The 18,879-nt window shown below is 39.1% G+C and overlaps 1 protein-coding gene across 13 annotated transcripts in view; it reads left to right on the top strand.

The window, feature by feature from the left end:
• Lpp (LIM domain containing preferred translocation partner in lipoma) overlaps positions 1-18,879 on the top strand; it is a 612,241-nt gene that overhangs the window by 581,430 nt on the left and 11,932 nt on the right. The window lies entirely within an intron of this gene.

Here is an 18,879-nt window from a genome sequence, read left to right as displayed (position 1 = left end):
AGAGTATTGTCTTTAGTCTGTAGGCTTGGGTGAGGGCACACATAAAACATTTCTGTGAGTTCCTATTTCTGTGGTGATAATTGATGTCGGTCTCAGGGCTGTCGTATTTGCCCTCACCTTACATAGTGAGCGTTTGGAGTTCCATGAGTCTTTGGTTGTGTCAGCTTTCCAGTCCTGCGTGGAGCTCCCCTGGTTTCTGTGGGAGCAGCCTGAAGAGGGCGGCACCCGTGACCACCATCTCCACTCTGTCCCTGCAGGGTTTATCATCAATACTTTGCACACAGTAGGGGGCGCAATGCAGGAATGAAAGCTTGGAAGAGCTTTTCCAGTTCGATTCCATTAGCTGCTTAATTCTATCAGAGGCACCCCCAGGTTTTCATAAGACAGTTAATTGGTACCTATTTCTTACTGCTTTTTAATACTCCATAAATGTTTTGTTACTTTCAGTAGAGCCCACATGAATAGAAATTAAAACATTTCTAATTACAGAGTAATAATTTCAGATTTTCTCGGGGATGGCATTGGATTCGTAAGACTCAGTTCCTGGGTTATATGGCTGACTTTTTGTTTTGGAGGCATAAAATTAAAAACTCTCCGGGCGGGGGTTTGGCTCAGTAGTTCAGTTTCAAGGGCTTTTTGAGATCCTATCTGAAATGTTATCATTAGTCATTATTCCTAGTGACGGAACAGACTTCTGGTCCTTGTGCTTATAGCTACATTGGGATTGCTTTCGGTCAGGGTGAAAGAACAACAGTAACCTTTATAACCACTGACCACCTGCGTCTGTTCTGCTGACTGAATTTGTATCTTTTGACATTTGTCTTGCTGTTGCCCCTATTTCAAGTTCAGTGTCCAGTGCATATGAATTGAAGTCATCATTTGTGTATTGTAATTCTGTAGCCCTGCTTTCCAGAATCTTGCCACCTTTGAGGTCTTTCTAAATATTATCATTACTTTGGGAAAAACAAATTTAACAGCGATGAGTTGGGAAATTAGAAGGGATCATTGCTCAAGAGTCAAGACAAGCAGGACGGTAATAAAGTGAGGAGAGGTTGTGCCTTGGCTTTACAAGATCTGGACTGGAATGCTGGCACTGTGTCCTTTTTGCTTTAGGCAGTTCGGGAGCCCTGGATGCCTTGTTTCTCTGTGTGTCTGGTGTGGGAAAGTGAGGAACAGCTTGGGGCCATAAATTGCTCCATGCAAATTCCACACATGCAAACTCATGTTATTTAAAATCCTATCTCTCCTAGTTCCTACTCTGAGTTTTGTTTGGTTAAGTAGCTTTTGATTAATAATCTCAAATAGTGGCCATTTGTTTAGCATTTTACAGCTTACAAAATAATTTATTATCATTCTGTTATTGAAAAGATAATTTAATATCATTCTAACCAATGTTCTATTTTTTTTTAATTAGTAGTCTAACTCTTTTACTCCTCCAGTTCTCGCGTGGTTTACATTTTACACATAGAAAGTCTAGGAAGGTAAAGAACTCTGTGACAAGGTTAGTTTTAAAATAATAAAGGGATGTGCACATTTTGAAATTCCTGAACCCATGTTCTTTCCCCTAAGGATATAGTTAGTGCACATAATCATTAGACTTGAACAGAGTTGTATGAAAACCCTTGTTTCATCCAGCTTCCTGCTGATCACTCTCTTCTCTTTCTATCAAAATAATCTAGAGAGGTCTTTGGTCTCTAAAAATATACAGCCTTCACATGAAAGGGATGAAAGCAGTTCCATTGCACACTAGTGATTCTCATTCACCATTTGAAAACTTGAAGTATAATTTCTTCTAAGACTCTGGAAGTTGAAGTGAGGGGATAGCAGTCATAATTTCCAGTAGTGTCTTTCACACTCTGTCTTCTTATAAATTTGATGAGAACCACCAAAGGCCATTTTTTTCTAAAATTCTCTGGTAAAGAGAGAACCTGATCATGCCTTCAATCAGGGAAAGGTATTTGTGCTGCACAAGGTTACTTTAAAATCTGAAAGTGGCTGGTATTCTGGTATATAAACAGTAAAATGTTTTCATTGGTGCTTTAATAGAGTCTTGTCTAAATATCTAAAAGCTCACTGCAAGCATCAATTGTTACCCTAGGTTAAATTTCCAGACCTACAGCTCCCTTGTGATGTCAAGAGGGATAACTAATTTTTGTTGTATAGTTACAGCGCCCAAAGCTCCAGCAAACATTTTGCAGGACACTTCGATGCCTAGCAGTAAATATGGTAATCATTGTAAGGCTGAGCTAACACATCTGCTGAAGGAGTTATTTATTTGAGTAAACAGAAAGGCAAGGGTGGGGAGAAAGGGTGTGGACCACAGGATTGAGTCAGACAGGCCTGAGTACAAAAACCAGCTTTACCACTTAAACGTTACATGGCCCGTCAAAAGTTACTTCATTTTTCTTTTTTAAATTTTTAAAACATTTTACTAGGACATGTTTGCAGGACATAGTGATTGCATTCATCATCAGGAGTTAGTACAAGTACATAACGCATTGTTAGTTTTACTATCCACAAATAATACAGTATAAAATGACTGCTTCACATGCAAGATATAAAAATGCACCCATCGAGTTAATGGCATTATTCCAGTCCTATTTCCTAGAATACTCAAAGACACCACGCTTTATGATGAGAATGAGATATTTTTCCTAGCCTTCTCCTTTCCTGCTCCCAAGTATTTTAAGAACCCAAGATTTCCTTCTTTATTTTTTTGATGGGGTTTGATGGGGTAAGGGAGTGCTATGTTCAGATCTCTGTCACACGTCCTGTCTAATCAGGAACCAGTATTTATGGGATCATTGGAAGCTGTGTCTTAAAGCTGTACATAAAACTGTGTCTTCAATTAGAAGACCAGATACCTAAAGTACTGGAAGCCATATTGTGACTTCCAAGACTAGAGGGATGTTATCCCTTGTGACAGTGAATTCTCTGAGCCCCCAAAGGGTCGTTATTATCCTCTTTTCACAGATGAGGAAACTACCAATGAAATGAAGTGACTTGACCATGATATTAAATTACATGAGGCAGTGCTAGGATTGCAGCTTGCTCTGAACTCTTGCAACCTTCCTCTTCAGCTCCAGCCTTGCTTCTGGCTCCCTCTTGCCTCCAGAGCAAGCTCAGGCTTTCCGTACACAGAAGGTAGATCAGTCTGATGTGGCAGGCATCCAGCCCACTTGGGAAAAGGTGCTGTGTTTGAGGACCTGACTTTTCCTCTTCCCTGATCCCAGCGCAGGGGATCCTGTTGACTGTGTGTGTTGTCAGACTGTCCCTGGTCATGGCAGGAGAGTTAAGAGAGTGCCAGGTTCATGGTTACAGTCTAGCCTTTGTTGAGATTAGCCTGTTGAGAAAGTGACAATCTTTGCCAACCATTTTATGCCAGCCACATGGAAGACATCTTGGACAAACAATGTCTCTAATTACTACCTTTATCTCCTGAGGAGTTTGGTCGTAGTGCTTTATGAATTTCCGTTCTGGAGGTAGGCTAGGGTTACAGCCTTCCTCAAGCCACAGGACAGTAAAAAGAGCTCACCCCTAAAGCCGTATTCTCCTCCTGCCTCTCTAATGCCTCTCTACCTGCCCTTCTAAATCTGTTTTCTCGACTACCCAATGTAAGGAGCTGATTGAAAGACTACAGAATTCATTTTTTTTAAGTTGTTATGAGTAGGAGATATTTAAAGTGCCAAAAAAATAGGTTATACTCTTTCTAATGATGAACATCTTTGAAAAAAGAACCTAAGCAAAATTTTCATGTGTTCACACATAGAGAGTCCTTTCTTCACTAGGACATTTATCTTTGTTAAATGGACTAAAGAAATATCTTTTTCCTAGTCTGTTTTATTCATTATTTACTTATGTATTTTATATTCATTTAGTTATATTTTATATTTATGACATGATATACTAACTTATAATGTCACTTTTAATATTATTTGCATTTTTTTCTCATTCTGATGGCAAAATTTACTTGCAGTATAATACTTAGATCATGAGTGCTCAATTTCATGAGATTTAACAATTATCCATATCATTCCAGAAATTCCCTCTGTGTCTCCTTCCAGTCCAGCCCCATCTACCGCCCTCAGAGGCAAATACTCTATTAGTTCTCTCAACATAGTTGTTGAAATTCAGATAACTGTGGAATTACACCATATTTATTCTTTGGTGTCTGGCTCTTTCATTCAGTGTGCAGTTTTTGAGATTCATCCATGTTGTTGTATCAGCCATCTGTTTCTTTTTGTTGTCTAGTATTCCCTGAAAATGCCACATTCCATGAATATGCTATAATTAGTTTATTCTCCTCCTTTTAAATTTCATCATGAATAGAAGTTTTGGCAATGTGGGTGAAATCCACCTTCCGTCAGTTACAAGGGCCTTGGGGAATTTACTGTAGCAGGCCTGCCACCAAACTGGACTATTAAGCACATCCCTGTGTCTAGTGGTAGTTATTCTTCATCTCTATTACTGTTATATGGAGGTGGAAAGAGCTTTAGCTTCAGTGTCAAGAGACCTAGGCTTACGTTGGCAGCTCTAAGTTCGTAGTGTAACTGGCCACTTTGTCACCGAATCTGTTTCTCCATCAGGAAAACTTCCTTGTTGGACTAGATGGTCTCCCCAGTATCTTCATCTCTGGCATCCTGTGATCCTTTGGAGATCCCTCCTCTGGTCCCTGAACACCTCTTCTCCCTTTGTTGCTCCTGCAGTTGCTATCTTTGGCATTTCTGTGGCGAAATAGCAGAAGTATCAGTTTATTCAAGGTAACAATCCAAGTTTCTTTTCCAGGACCTGAAGGCTAGAGAAGAAATGTTGCTGAAGAACTTTCTGTAAGAAAAATTCCCTAAAAATTTCTGAGTCTTAAATTTTGATATTTTTTCAAGTTCTTAAAGTCCTGTTAACTTGCACAGCTTACCATAGATCGCCTACTTTATTGTACTTTTATTATACTTCCAAACTCTATTATGGATTCACTCCTTCAGTCTTCCATCCTCATTTAATTGTTGTCCTTCATGGTTACTTTCTAAATTATTGACTTCATTTCTTTCCGTCCAATTTTTAATAGAAGTTATATAATCTGAGTTGAGGTCCAAGGTAGTCAAAACTTATTAATTACCTATATTTCTTATTCACCTGGAAAGATCTCTTTTACCTTAGTACTCAAGTTATGCAACACCTTCGCTCCTCTTCACAGTTCATAGAGGAAAGTCCTCCAGTGTGGAAACAAGCACAATCTCTCCCTATTTGAAAACACTTTTTAAGACTTTTTTAAAAGGGAAATTCTGTGTCACTTTAAGAAGTAGGATATGTCCCTGTCTTGAAAAAGACTGAAAGGAGTTGAGCAGCAGCATATTTTTGTAAGTCAATAATATGATTATTTTGGTTAACAAGGAAATGTACAGATTTGCATATTTACCCAACATAATGGTAAATTCAGAATTCCATTTCTAAGTAAAAATGATTTCGAGAAGTATCTACCATTTCTACTGCCCATCTTTTTGGGCATTTCTTGGAAGCACAATAAAATACCAAAAACATGACCTTTAAAATGAGAAAAATTAAGTTTTTAATACTCACTCACTACATCCCAGTTTGAACAGCTTTGAGAAAATCCCTTCACCTCTCTTCCCTGAAGCCTTAGGATTCTTATGTGTGAGTTGGGAATAATAATAGTCATTTATTATGGTTGTTTTCAAGATCACATATAATACATATACAACTCATGTCATATAAGATACAAAGCAATAAAGGTAGTAATGTAATTTCCTAGGAATTGTCGTTTCTGCTGCTTCTTCTTGTAACATCAGAATGAGTTCCTTTAATACATAGTTACTGAAGCACACAGCTTCCGACACTTCTAAAGTGACGTGTGAATTTCATTCTTGCACGCACTTGGCCTAAGACTCTCCACTGTTGCCTTATATCTTAGCAGATTATGATTAGATCCAGAAAATCGCATTTTAAAGGCCTGGCAGATGCCATTTTCCCATGAAGAATCCAGGGGGACTTAATCAGAAAGGGAATTGAGTGAGCACAGTCTGTACTGCATTGCAGAAAGTAAGCCTGCATGTGAAGATGAGTTTTGTGACTTTGTGGTCAAGGATCAGAGAGCCTCAGAGTCTGGAAATCATAGAACATTCAACCCCGTCAATAGCAGGGGTGAGGAAGGTAAGAATCTTAAGAGAGTTTAAAAATTCAATGAGTTTAATCACTTGGTGACAAAAAAACCCACACAGCAATGTGAATTCTCACTCCCAGGAGATATATTCACCTTGCATCTGAGAATGGCTCTTTCTTCAGGTAATGTTTGGTGTCTGTGATTTGTTCTCCTTGGTCCAGCCTGACTGGGAAGCACTTCTAAACAGGCCTCCCAGACAGTCTCTTTCATAATTCACCTCTAGTGTGTGCGCTATGTGCCTTTGACATGAAAAACACTATGAACGGGGACAGTATGCTCTGGAACTCAGAGCCCTGGTGTGAGAACTGGGAGTTCTTGAGTCTGTTGCTTCTGCCAAAGAATGACTCTGACCTTGGGGCCAGCTGATCACAAGCAAGGTGAAGGAAATCATATTTGCAGTGGACTGAGACCTCACCCTAGAGAGATGCCACAGCTCTGAAATTCTGATCCTGTTGCCTGGCTCACATAGGAAAATGGCTGTAATTACTGCCCAAACTTCAGGGCCATCATCCTCTTTGTCTTCTTAGCCTATTTTTCAGTATGGGTCCAGGCTCAGCTAAACTAGATGAGGAATCTCGCTGTTAGCCTCAACAAAATCAACTCTTTGCATTTGTGCTTTTATTCAGTCTGTCATTAATTAAAGAACACATACTTTGTACCTACTCTCTGTCCAAGACACTGGGCTAGCTTGAGGATCCAAAATACAGTGGAAACAAACATGCACACAAAACTGGAACACAGTGTTTGTTACAAAAGCCACAAGCGTATACCTGCAAATGTTTATGGGTGAATAGAGAAGGAGCAATCATTTCTGTCTGAGAAGAACTTACTCAGGAAAGTCTTTGGAAAAGATAGGGTTTATAACTGGACTTAGGAGTTGTTCAGGCAGACATGGAAGTGAGATACTACCATGAAGAAAAGGAGAAGGAGGTGAATGCTATGTTCAAAGAACCGGAAGCAATCGTGTTTGGCTAGAAGGTAAGGTACGTAGGAGAACGGCTGGATGTCAGCAGCATCAAGGCTGTGAAATTCACCACTCCCAACAGTTGGATCTCACTTGTAGGCGTAAAGAGACCTGTGTGCATTCTCGGCAAGGAGGATATGGTCCTATGTTTCCTTTACTGTGTGTCATTTATCCAGAGCAAATCTAAAGCCTGAATTGGATCTAGACACAATTTAGACCAAACTTCATTACTCAACAAAGAGCACTGGGGCTCAGAGAAAGGAAATAACTTCTACCCAAATCATAATGTAAGTGTTATTAGCTAGATCAGGTTCACCTCGGGTGAGGGAAGACACAAGCAAACCAGACTCTATTCCTTCCGTCTTGCTGAAGGAAGTGAACAACCCAGGGCATGAGTAGTTAAGGACCCATCTTGGCATTGGGCCCCTGTGCCGTGCTTGGCCTGTGGCTTCCACTGAGTGGGGGCAGGTGGCCAGGTCTGTGTGCCCGTGGGCTGAGGTCCGAAGTGTGACTCTTTCCCACTGAGGATGAGTCTTCTACCCTCGCCAAAGTTTTATAGCTCCAAGGAAGCCTATAGTATTCCAGGCAGTCATGTAAAGAAGAACAGCAATTATCAAGGTATATTCAGGAAAAACTACTGGCATTTCTAGGAATAGTAACCCATTTCCTGACTCCTAGTCCAAGGTTCTTTCTCCTACATCAAAGATTTTTTTAACCCTCAGAGATTCTTTTATTAAGAAAATTATAAGAACACTTTGAATATGTTCAAATTCAGCATTTTATACCTCCATACTGGATACTGTTTACTTCATGCTTATGAAATTTTTGTTTTTATTAATACTCCCTAGATCTTGTAGATGGAAGTCAGGCAGACCTTCATTTAATTCATCTCTACCAGTTTATGACTTTAAGTGCATATGAACTGGTAATCTGTGTTTCTGTTTCTTCTTTAAAATTGTAGCAGTATCATCATTCTGGGATGGTTTTAAAAATTAAATAGGACAATTTTATAAAAAAAGCCTAGGCAAATGGTGAGTGCTGAATAAATACCAGCTGCAATAAATATCAGTTCTCTTCTCATTTTACTCACCTACTGAGTTTTCCAAGGAACCCTGAGGTGATCCTAAGATAACAAAATTGTTTTTCAGATATCTCCATAGCAGATTTGTCTAGATCCATAGTCTGTCGGCCAATCTTGAAATTTCTAGGGCTCTAACACAATCAGGGAACTTTTTTAAAGTTATAGATGTCTCTGCCTCAACCCAGAGGTTAGGAGCTCAACCCACTGTTTGGATGTACAAGTTTTTGAACTAAAACTTTACTTTTTACGGCTGAGTGTGTCTGCTGTGCTCTTGTGTCGCAAGCAGATCAATATAGAGTAGAAAGTAAAAGAAGCTGAGGGACAAGTTAAACGTGGTTATGATTCAGTGAGAGATGTTGAAATAATACTGTAAAAGCAGACAGTAATGGGTGAAATTAAAATATTTAATGGGTAAAATTCATAGGACTTGGTGCTTGATGGATGTAAGATTAAAGAAAGTTGTTGCTGACTCTGAAATCAAACATCTTTCAACAGTGACAAAGCTGTAGCTCTGAAAGTTTATCTGAGGGAACAGTATACTGGATTGAGTAAAGGGCAGAAGGAATCACAGTATGTCAAATATCATTGTTTATATTTGGGAAATTCTCTATGCAACAATGAGCCAAATCAAACCTGAAGACATGTCAAATTTTATTCTTTTTTTAAAGTAACTCTATAGGACCATGATACATAGGTCATTTAATTTGATATTTATTTTTAAAGGTAACAATTTGAGCACAAGATGAATAATAATATATCATCAGAGCCCTGAAAAATGAATTCAGGCCCTGATTGTACTTCTTTTTTTTCAGCTTTGAGTTTATTGGTACATTTTAGGGATACAGTACAGGTGCATTCATTGTTGGGATCTTGTACTTCTACATGACAAGTCTTGGTTCTCATTTTTTCCCCTTACCCCTGCCCTCCCTTCATCCCCTCCTCCCCTCTCCATCTACAAACACTTTATTTCCATCTTTTCATTATCTCACATTTTTTTCTTTTCCCTTATTACCCTTCCCCTACCCATCCCACCTTCCTTACACCTTCAGCTCCTTTCTTCCCATTTCTAAATGTCAGTAATCTTATTAGGATCTTATGTATTATTGCAGATTACCTGATCGTACTTCTATAAGAGCTCACCATAGCTATGGTGAGTAGAATGTTTTGTTCTTCTCTGGGTCCCACATATTTAAAGAAACTAGACCAAGTAGATCTTCTGCAAAAGAGAATGACTAGGAAGGTGTAATGACAGAAATACCCTAGATGGAAGGGGCCTAGCTTGTTATCTGCATGAAAGAGAATACTGAAAGGGGAATTATTTTCAATACCCTTTAAGGGTATTACACTGGAAAACCAGCAGTCTTGTCTATAATGGGGCAGAAATAAGGCTTGTTATAATGAATGCCTTACATTAAAGCTTTCCAGTACCACAGTGGATACCTTCCAGGAGATTCTGTTGTCCTTAGACATGATACAGTCTCAGGAGAAGACAGACAAGCATTGAGTGACTGAGGATGTTGTAGAGAGAATTTACGGGCCAGATTTTGACCAGGACAGATAATATCTAAGATCTTCTGACATTTCTCCATGATTCTGTGTGAAATTCTGGCTCATTCATAATTTCTTTGACTGTAAAGTTAAATAACTTCCTTTAATTAATTGACAAGCACACAAAGGAAAACTGTTTTCCTTTCAATATCTGGAGATGCTAAGAATAGTATTGAATACTCTAGAAGAAAATGAATTATATACATATATTTCTGTACCATTGTATTCTCATGTTTTTGCTAGAAATAAATAATACTTCATGTGATTTAGAAATCACATTGCTCCTCATTGTATCATTCCTTATAGTATGGAAGAAGTCTATTTTGCATTCTTACGTGGTGGTTTGATCACTACTGTTGCTTAATATGCCCTTCAGCATTTTGAATAACCCTAACTGACTTCAGGAAGTTGCAGCCCGTAAATGTCATGTAACTGGGTCCATACTTTAATATTCATTTGCTCACTCATTCAAGTATTTATTAGACAAACAACTTCTATATCTCATGTGCATACTCTGTAATAGACACAAAGAAAAAAGTTTTACATCCTTATCTTTGCAGAGCTCATAGTCAAATAATGAAGCTATGCATATGTTTTTATTCCTTTAGCCCTATAGCTAATCACTCCCAAAGTTAGTGGCTGAAAAAAAAAAACAGTCATCATTTATTATCCTGAGAACATCTCAACAGGCCATCTTTGCTTTAGGTAGGTCTCTCCTGAGGTTTCTGAGCTGAGATTTCTCAAAGCTTTCTTCTGCTATGGAATAGACTGCCATAGCACTGTATCAACGAGGCAGCTCCAAAGGAGGCCCAGGACTCCAGCTCTTGCTTGCAGAGCACACATTGTGTGGTGGTTGTGGTCATCTTCAGAAACTATTATTTGCTGTAGCATATTAACACATAACACTTCTTGTAGGTCTGCACCAGAAAGGAGGTTGAACCATGTTGTAAAAGAACAGATGAGTTGGAAAAATGATTTATTTATAAAACAGGCTATAGGTATACACCCTGAGCTCTTGAGGCTTTGAACTAATTAAGAAAAAAAAAAAATGCCAAAGACACAGGCAATAGTGGATGGAGAGTTGTGCCAGAACAGCACAATGTGTTAAAAAGTTTTTGTTGACAGGATTTTCAAGACCTAGTTGGGGCAGGATGAGGAGAAAAGTGCCTGGAAAGGGTAGAACAGTATCCTGAAGGACCTTGAATGCCACGTTAAAACTTCTGGCAGTGGGAAACAGTCATTGGTCTTAGAACATAGGCAAGTGGAATTATCCTCTTGAGTAATCTCTTCCTTCTACATTCTTTCCTGTCTTTGATAGTAAACATATCATCTCTGTTTTAAAGTTTGCTTCCTAGTTTAAACTGAACACAGATTCCAAATAATCAAATCGCTTTGGTTTTTTTCCCCCCACACAAACAACTCTAGGATGGCATGCATTTGAACAAACCAAAAGTGATTTTGCTCTTCTAATTTTCAGAGCTTTTTGGCTAAATGTAGAGTGAGAAATTCATACCTTTTTCAAGCAATGTGGGTTATTTTTCCCAATTTCTCTCATCCATCTGGTTCTCTGGAGGTCTTGGAATCCAGGAAAGTGTTAGTTCACTGTGCTGAAATCCAAAAAAGACTGCGAAACTGTGAAAGAAAATTTGCATTCCAGAGACGTGGAAGGAGTTAGTCCACCACGCTTTTGCAGCGGCAAGGCGAAAACATCTGTATTTTTTGTGCACTTTGTCTTTCAGCAGTTACAGAATGGAAAACCCTGTGTTCTTTGTGGCTTTCATACCTAGTTAATCTAAACCACTTTTGGTGCAGTTGGGGGGAGTGTGGAAAGAGGAACCCAAACATGAAATTAATTTATTTCTACTGTCAGAAAATATTGCAGCCAAGATACAGTTTAAGGGAGGAAGCAAATCATTCACCAGATTCTCTTTGCATTTTTTGTTAGATTCCATTCCCATGAATGTGTGCAAGTGTCCAGCATGTGACATGCACTTCAGGAGTGCTCAGGCTGGGAGGAAACCGCACTTCACAGCCATGATGCTGGCATGTCATCGTGACCTTCTAAGCTGGGGCCTCCCTGTTGTCTTCCATTGGCAGAAGTATAATTAGAAGCCCTTGTTTTCAACAGAAGCCAAGTGATTGCCAAATCTTTTCAGCGATCTCTAGAGAATAGAAGTTAGCCCAAGGCCCTCTGGCTGTTCTCTTTGCCACTCCCAGGAGTTAGAGGCTTAAAAGTTTTCCCTTTCTTTTGAAAGAAGATCAAGTTTGGTTCAAAGGAGCTTCTCTGTCACCCCCCACCCCCAGTACAAGGAGAAACCTTCTGTGACCTTTCTTGTTTGGCTCAGACCACTTGTAGCTTGCTATAATTTAGGAAGTAATTGCAATTCATAAAGCCAGGTAGAAAATAAACATCTTGGCAGGGCCGAGTTTCAGACAACTCTGAAGAGAACCAGCACGTGAGCAGAATGATATTGGGTGCATTTCTAGTCTCTGCTTGCAGATCTTGATTCTAATGGATGATTCATAATGGTTTAATTCTGATCTGAATTGTGCAGGCAGGCAGTCATTACTGTGTATGCACATAGCTGAAAACATTGTCATTTAAGCTCCGGTTTTAGATTGTTCCCTGAATGAGTTGGTTACCCATGGAGGATAAATGGCATTGCCCCACTTACTATGTTGTGTGATTAATTTCAGATCACTTATATTCCTAGGGAAATTTGTAGCACTAATTTTTTTGAGAAATATACTCTTGCTGGGATGGAATCAGAGAACCTTAGAATCAAAAAATGCCTGAGTTAGTTTATTTAATATCAGTCATTTTCCTCGTGCAGCAAGGACTTACTGAGCACCTATTATGTCTAAGCACTGCTCCAGAGCCTGTGAATGCAGGATTGTCTTAAAATAAGGATCATTCATTTATTTACTTATTAAGATATGTACTGGGCCAGGGATTTAGCTCAGTGGTATCGCCACCTGCCTCTCAAGCACAAGGTCCAGAGTTCGATCCCTGGTGCCAAAAACAAAAAGCAAAACAAATAAAATATGCACTGAACTCTTCTATGTGCCAGGCATTATGTGGAGAAGTGGGGATGAAGCTGTGAACACAACAAAGAACACTTTCATACTGCAATTGTTTTTCAGTCTTCAAATCAAGCAGATTTTCAAGGAACCAAGTTAATTTAAATTCCTTCTTTTATAGGTGAGGGAATTAAGGTCCAGAGAGGCAGTGCTCTGCGCAGGGCTCACTGTGGGTGGCAGGCCTTGGCAAAGCTAGACTACAGCCGTTGGCTTCGGGCTCATTCCTCTTTGTCACGGAAACATACAAGGTCTCCATAAACATCTGTTTCAACAACACGAGTGTCAAAGAGCAATGAGGTTAGCACTGTGATTCGGAGACAAATCTTTCTCCCCATCAGGGCCACCTGTCTATTCTAACTGAACTGAGTGATGTCAGGATGGTACTTCATAGGCACAAGACTCAGGGATAACTGAGTCAAGCATTAACCTAGTCAAGAAAAGGAAAAGGACCCTACCATGAACCACATACACTCTATGACTTCCTTGTATTCAGTCCAAGTGTGGAATATGAAACTGCCCCATCATTATTACATGATCCAATTATAAGGGGCCAGGGATTTAGCTCAGTGGTGTCGCCACCTGCCTCGCCAGAACAGGACCAAAGTTCGATCCCTTGTACCAGGAAAAAAAAAAGAAAGAAAATTTACCTGTAGGAAGCCAGGCTGTGCTACACATTTGCATTCTAGCACTATGGGAGGCTGAGTCAGGATGATAGCAAGCCCAGCTTGGGCGATTTAGTGACATATTGAGACCTTGTCTCAGAATTTTAAAAAAGGCCTGGGAATGTAGCTCACTGGAAAGACCCAGAGTTCAATCCCGAGAATCACCCACCAGACTACAGAAAACAAAGCAATAATAACAGGACATAAATGTATCTCTCCAAGTACAATATGCAAGAGACTGTATCTATATGTGTTTCTGATAATTGCTTTGCTTCTCTCATGATAAAAGTAATTGAAGGCAGTGGGCTCATGAGGTTGATTTGTCAGAGAGTAATGATAGAACTGGGATCAGTTCTCGCTTGGAGCAGTAATTCTTCCCAGAGAAAGAAGTTCTAGAATAATATTTGTAGTCTTTTTGCATTCTCAAAGAGTACTTCTCACATTTCACATCTCACAGTTCCGGAAGTAGGTAGGGCAGAGCCCTTACCCTATTGTAAGCGTGAGAACCTGGCTCTTCAATAGTTTATGAAGTCTTGTCCAAAATGTTATGAAATTCCAGCCTATCTCAAAAAGGACTGTCTCCCTGGAACGGATCTGGGTGCCTCTTAATAACTTGTATTTATTGGTTGGCATAGCAGGGATTATGAAAGCTGGGCCTCAGACATCACACTGGGAGGCTGAGAGTCAGAGCAGCTCTCCTGAGTTCTGTGTAGAAGTTTCCTATATTTATCTACGTGCAACGCTATTGTATTGACAGTGGCAAAACTCAGCTTAAGAATAATTGTTAATTTTGTCATATTTGGCTGTTAACAAGGGCAATTTACCAAAGAGATGTTTTGATGCTCCAAGAAGAATCTAGTGAGGGGGTTGAGGAAAGAGCGTCCCAGAACAATCATGTCATCCGCATTCTGATCTCGGCTTTTTCGTTAAATGGGACACGACGTAGGCAGTGTCCTCATATATAGAGTACAGGATTAGACAAGATGATTTGAGTAGTTTTTTTCTTGCTTAATTGAATTGAATTGTTGTTGTTGTTGTTGTTGTTGTTGTTGTTGTTGTTGTTTAAGACTGGGATAGCAAAATGCTAAAGATTAATAACTACTTTCAATGTGGTTGTGGTGAAATGGAACTAAGTAGAAAGATGGAGGAGAAATTTGTTAATTGAAAGACAGTAGAAAAAATCGCTCCTTTCCCTCTGCGCTGAGAAGACGTAGATTCAAATGCTGACTGCATTCATAGATGTGTGGCTTCTAGAGGATACAGTTGCCTTTGCTACCTACTATAACAGAACATCATGGAGTTTAAGTGAAGGTCTGTTTGTGTTAGCATAGTGAACTTTGTCCAATCAAGGTGTCAGCTTTTGTTCATAGTATATAGAGGAACGTACTTTACTTGCATAAAGGAATGTATAAAGTAAGAGTATACTAATGTGTACACAGAGAAACTTTTCCACGAAGTGGAAAACAAATCTCTTAGGAATCCAGAAGGCCATTCTATGTTTTGACATCATCTATTTACCTCTAGAGTTGTCAGATACAGAATTCTTCAGATAATTTATTTTCTACAAGTAGAACTGTAAGCTGAGCATGGTAACACACACCTGTAATCTCAGCACTTGGGAGAACCATGGCAAGTTCCAGGCGAGCCTGGGCTACATACTGATTTCAGGAGCAGCTTACATAGCAAGACCTTGTCTGGAAAAATATAAATAAATAAATAAATAAATAAATAAATAAATAAATAAATAAATAAATGAATAAAACAAAAGTAGAAATATAAAATCAAGGAGAATTGATTAGAAAGGAAAATGTAGGAATATACTTAGATGTGCTAATTTAATTAAATGACTAGTATGCCAAGTTAATTAAAATGTTTCCTAGCCCCTTAAAATTTGTAGGGGAAATTACCCCAGTGTCAGGCACTGGGTACTTGCTTTCATACATGTGATCTCTTTCATTTATCACAATACTACGATGTAGACATTTTTTCGCCTCTGTCCATAGACAAGGAAAACAAAGGTTAGTAAAGTACAGAAATTGCCTGGACTTTCAAACCCAGGACTTGAGCTTATCCTCAATTCCTTAATGTATGTGCTAGACCCCGTGCTCTGATTCTTCAGTAAGACCTAACAGGGCTATACTTAGCGATCTTGCAAAGGCAGATTTCTGATTTAACTAGGGTTGGAAGGAAGGGAATTTTTTTCTTTTTACCCTCTCATGATAGTCTCAGTGGAGTTCTCTGATCTTTTAATTTTCCCCTGCTATGAAGGTCTAAAGCATAATCATCAAGTCTTATCTTCTTTTATTTCTGTAGGATTAGAAAAGTACTTTGGAAGATGTAGCAGACCACATAGTTTACACATTTAAGGTAAATTACCAGCTCTCTAAGCCTTAAGGTAAAATAGACTGAATGTCCCAAAAATGGAGATTTTTCTTTCTGGATTATTAAAGGTCAGAACACAAACCTAATACCAGTGCTTAAGAATAAACAATGGGGTAACATTTATTTTATGAAAAATGTTATATATGGGTTATGGCAAAATTGAATAAAATGTCCTAATTGTCCTGATCTTTTAGTCTATTTGTTTTATTTTTTTCCTATGGTTTAAGGTCATATTTCTTTATTTGAATGCTAGTTTATGCTGTTCAGTATAAGCTGAAATTTTTGTAAGTTCTTTTCCTAAGTTCCGTTACTAATTACACATGCATCTTGTTTCTGTTAGTTTGACACATGGGTTTTGTCTGGCAAAGTGAGTTCCTCCTCACCAAAGCTGCCAATACACTGGTTTTGTCATGATATTCTACCTGTGAAATGAATTTTGTTTTAATGCAGGCTTATCCAAGACTTTCTCAAGGAGGGTTAGATAATGAAGACTCTTGTTATAACACAATAGTAATTCCAGCGTGTAAAAATAAGTTGGTTTTCAAGTAGCAACTCAAACCCCACCCGGAATAGTTTGGTGGAGTCATAAATCATCACCTCACAAGCCACTCTCATCATTCGGAACTACTCATGGCTCTACTGTAGCACTTTGCTGTGCTGTTTGCCTCAGTCCGTTATTTGTAGATGGATTTATCTCGCCCATTACATTGGGAGCCTTTAATGGAAGGAGTCCTATCTTTGACTTCTCTCTCTTCCTCTGTACCTGCCAGGATGTTAAACACTTTGCTTCACCATCTAAACTTTCTGAAATGCTAGTATAAGTGGGGAGGTGATTGGGTACCACGAATTGTCCTCAGAAAGATTGGCAGGTATATACCACAAGGGAGAAAGAATGAATGAATGTTGAAATTCTTACATTGAATTTGCAGTCAGGTGGGTTTTGGCTGTCATTTTCTTATGGAGGAGATGGAGTAATGATATCAAAACAAAATACATTTTAAGGACATGATGCCATCTAACAAACTGTTTCAATCTGGAAAGATTATAATTTTCATTTGTAAAGGAGGAATTTTAATTCTGACTAGAAAAATCAAAGTCGTATGGATGATATTAAGCTGCTCTATTTTCTGTTTTGAAATATATATTAGATGCCAGTACAAATACACATCTGGATTTAGATTAATAAATGGGTATCGGTAGAGGACACCTGGAAAGATTAGGAAAACTTTTAATAAAAAATGCACGCATGGACTGGGAATGTAGTTCAGTGGTAGAGCACTTGACTGCTGTCATTGAGGTCCTGGTTTTGATTTCCAGCACAAGAGAGAAGGATAAAAGGCAAAACAGAAGGAAGGAGGGAAAATGGAAAGGTAGCAGGGAAATGGTGTGGAGAGGATACATGCATTACATGTATGTATTCCTACATGCTTTGTAGGAAGCCACTGTGCTGGAGACTCATGAAGAGAACCAAGATATAATGGAGTCTCTTTGTTGCAGAAGCCTTCTTATCACCAGAATTAAGATACAGGACACCAGAATCCATTTGTATCCCACAGTTAAGTAATCTAACTGTTTGAGTTTAAATAATTACCCTGGCACTTCCAAAGATATTTGCTTAGTCTTAGCCCTATTCTCTTTTTACTGAAGTACGCCGCCATTCTTGGGTGCACCTACACTTGAAAGGAACTTCGCAACATTTTCCACATCACAACTCCTGTGGAAAATGGTGGTATCCATTCAGCACACTGGAGTAAGTGGGTGAAGCTTCTCCTGACCCGCACTGTCCACTGAGGGCCTCTAGAAACCTCTGGCCCCTACTGAGGCTCCCAAATATGGTGTATTTGGAGCATGCTGTGTCTTAGCCTGCCTGCTGGGAAGTTTGGGACCAGAACAGTATTTGTATGGTTACACAGAATAATTTTACTTTATGTAAGGTACTCACCCAACCAAAATTTATGCAAGCACACTCTTGTAGATCTGAAACAGTGAGTTTTCTATCTCATCCTATAAGAGTTTGGGAGACGAACTACCATGATCTCAACGTGTTTCTTGTCTGTGTGTGTGTGTGTGTGTGTGTGTGTGTGTGTGTGTGTGTTTGTAATGTCCAGATAGTAAAACTTAATGCTTTCTATTTGCAACATTGAGTGTGTCTGCTGAAACGCAGTGTGATGTAGCAGAAAAGCCCTCCACTGGAGAGAGAATTAGAAGACTGGCATCTAACTCCAAATCTGACACTGGCTGTGTTCCCCGTCCATGCCTTGGTTTTTTGAGTCTGGTAGTTGGACTAGAATCGTGATTTTTTTTTTCCAGCTGCACAATGCAGATTTCTCACAGGCTTCTTCCTTTCACACTCGTCAGCCAGAAGTGAGTTTGGCTCTTTTAGACCTGCTTCTTTAGTAAACTGTTTTCTCTAAGTGAAGGAGTATGAGAGAGGCAGTGAGAATTGAAAACTCCTAGAACACTGTAATCTCTAAGGACTTCAGAGAGCTAATATTGTCAAACTGTCTCTTGTTTCCCTTTTATTTTTATCCCAATAAGAGCAAAACTGTATCTCGAACAAGTCACCCTTTATCATTCCAGTAACCTTGTTTCACAACACTGCTTTTTTACATAAATTGTTATTTCACATTTTAACTTTTTAAAGTCAAAAAGTTAACATTTCTAAAGGCAATAATCGCTGTGAGATGACAGCTCATGTTAGAGGCCTCCAAGTCCCCTCCTCCCTGACACTGTGAGAGATTCCACCTTTCTCTTCGATGTTAATGGAGACAGAGGAACTCTTCTGCATTTTTGGTAGAAATGTAAACTGGTGCAGCCTATACGGAAATTAGTATGGCAATTCTTCAAGACACTAAAAAGAGAAATTCCATGTAGTCCAGCTGCACCTCCCCTGGGTATCTTCTCAGAAGAGTTACAGTCATGTATTACAGTGATCCATGAACACACGTGTTTACAGCAGCACAGTTTATAATAGCGACATCTTGGA

This window comes from Fukomys damarensis, unplaced genomic scaffold (genome assembly GCF_012274545.1).
Source record: "Fukomys damarensis isolate Sample0158 unplaced genomic scaffold, DMR_v1.0_HiC HiC_scaffold_12, whole genome shotgun sequence".
Taxonomy (NCBI): domain Eukaryota; kingdom Metazoa; phylum Chordata; class Mammalia; order Rodentia; family Bathyergidae; genus Fukomys; species Fukomys damarensis.
Note: the sequence above shows the minus strand (reverse complement) of the source record. Positions and strands in the feature narration are given on the sequence as shown.